Source organism: Clupea harengus, chromosome 19 (assembly GCF_900700415.2).
Source record: "Clupea harengus chromosome 19, Ch_v2.0.2, whole genome shotgun sequence".
NCBI lineage: Eukaryota > Metazoa > Chordata > Actinopteri > Clupeiformes > Clupeidae > Clupea > Clupea harengus.
The window spans coordinates 7076061-7078560 of record NC_045170.1 but is presented as its reverse complement, the minus strand read 5'-3'; the positions used below and the strand labels follow the sequence as shown (position 1 = coordinate 7078560).

Below are 2500 nucleotides of genomic sequence, written 5' to 3'. Positions count from 1 at the left end.
ACACACACACACACACAGACACACAGATTAACTTGCACACATGCACACACACACAGCGCCACCGCTGCATACAGGCAGGGTGCACTACTATCTACTTGTCGGACTACCACACCATTAAACCAATATAGGCTGTGCACTCTATATATTACCGCAGTAATAACATGGAGGATTGTGGTGCCCCCCCCCCTCTCTCCCTGTGGTTTGTTTTGATTGTGCCTGACAACCCTCACAGTGATAATATGAAGGGTATAGGCTACAATTTGAGAAAATGATGGTGGGAAGGCAACCAGAGTCAGCAGCAGAAGAAAAAAAAAACTGCGTGATGACGCTCTTGCATCTCTTGAATGTATGTCTGAAAGTGTTCATTCTTTAAATGCTGGAACATTAGCCTACATGATCCATAAGGGAGATAATATCTATAGCCTGTACAGTATAGGCATCATATATTTATTTGCTTTTGTTGTTTGCATTCACATTTGCATGACTTGTTTCTGTTATCGGTCCACATTATTATTAAAGAATAACTATTATAATGTTTATTGTTATTGGGTTACATTATTATTAAAGAATAACTATTATAATGTTTAATGTTTGGAGGGGGAACCACAAGGCAATTCCGATTACGGCATCCAACTGGCCAGAAGTGGCCCACACACACACACACACACACACACACACACACACACACACACACACACACACACACACACACACACACACACACACACACACAAAACAAATATTGACTTGCACACACATACACTTGTCTGCTTTCACTGACACACACAGATACGGACACACCCACAAATATATACTTGAAGACACATGCAAAGACACATACACACACACTCCCTCTTTCCCTAATAATTAAACATAGATTTTGTTTTTGTAAACAATGCAACTGGAAAGATAGAGAAAGAGAAAACCAAGAGAAAAGAGAGAGAGAGAGAGAGAGAGAGAGAGAGAGATACGCAGACAGATGCAATGTAAGCCAGCCCCTTTCCTGTTCGGTAGACAAAACAACCTTTAAAACCTCATTCCCTCCCCTTTCTCTCCCTCCTGCTCATTCTCTCTCTATCCCTTTCTCTCTCTCTCCCGCTCATTCTCTCTCTATCCCCTTCTCTCTCTCTCCTGCTTATTCTCTCACTATCCCCTTCTCTCTCTCTCTCTCCTGCGCATTCTCTCTCTATCCCTTTCTCTTCAGTAGAACAGGCGGGGTAGCTGTGGGGGACTCCAAACTCATCTTTCTCTCTCCCTCTCTTCATCTTCCCCTCTTTCTCCCTTACTCTCTCTCTCTCTCTTGCTCTTCCTCTTCTCTCTCTCCCTCTTTCTTTCCCTGTCTTTTTCCTCCTCTCTCTGGCTCCCTCCATCCCTCTCCCTCTCCCTCTCTCTCTCTCTCTCTCTCTCTCTCTCTCTCTCTCTCTCCCATCCCCCTGTCCCTGACGGTCTGAGGGGTTTCCCTGTGAGAGGGTTCTGCTCTGAGAGGGTGCTCTCCCCTGGTCAGATGCTTGCCAGTGTTGGCAGGCCTGTCTGCCTGGCCCCATCCCAGAGCAGAACTTCTGTTTGGCACTGGCGCTGAGGATCGGAGGAAACCATGTGTTGCCCTGTGGCATTAGCAACAATAATAATACCCCACCCCCACCCACCTCCTTTCCCCAACCCCACCCCAACGCCACCACTCTGGCCCACTGAAGGACGGAGTAGTTTTTCACACACCCAGTGTAATGGCGGAGGCTTGAGGGGCAGTGAGTGGTGCCATGTCACCAGACCACAGAGGTAGCCTTGGCCTCACAGGAACTTTTTTCATTCAGGGTCATTGGGTTCTGTGCAGAATCTTAGAAGGCTTTCCTGGTTATAAAAGTCCTCTATAGCCTCTTGCACTTTGCAGACACACTCCAGGCTCTGCCAAAAAGAGTTTTCATTTTAGCACTGCAAACAGTGTTAACCCTTTAAGGTTACCCACATGAGCAATGTTGCACTGCCCCAAACATCAGCTACAATGTATTAAAGTCAATGGCATCGTCACATTTAGGGGTTAATAACAATGCCAGAAACATTCAGACTCGGATAGAAAATCCTCACACACTATGATGAAAGGATGCAAACCTAACTCAGCTACTGTGACTGGGTACATGCTTGGGTATTAGTCGTTTGTACTTGATCATGTGCACTAAGCCAAGTTCCCATGGTGTGCAAGACCACTCCAGACAGTGCAGCTGTCAAAAAATATGACAAGTGGCTTGTGTTTCTACATAATGTCGATTAATGTCCAACATTTCTGAATGCCCAGTCTTTCAAAAGCAACCGCACACATACCCTAAAAGGACTAAACACAAACAACTGGGAATAATCCACTAAAAGACCATTCTAATATCAAGCACATACAACATAGTACATTCAGTATACAATGTACTTCCCATGGTATTGCATGCTGTTACGCGTTACAAACCATATCCTTCATCACTGTATAAGTACATTATGAGCACCTATAAATACTACA

General features: G+C 45.0%; 1 protein-coding gene across 1 annotated transcript in view; it reads right to left on the bottom strand.

Annotated features, from left to right (window-relative positions):
* Positions 1-2500, bottom strand: part of LOC105906331 (synaptotagmin-11-like) — a 71528-nt gene that overhangs the window by 35349 nt on the left and 33679 nt on the right. The window lies entirely within an intron of this gene.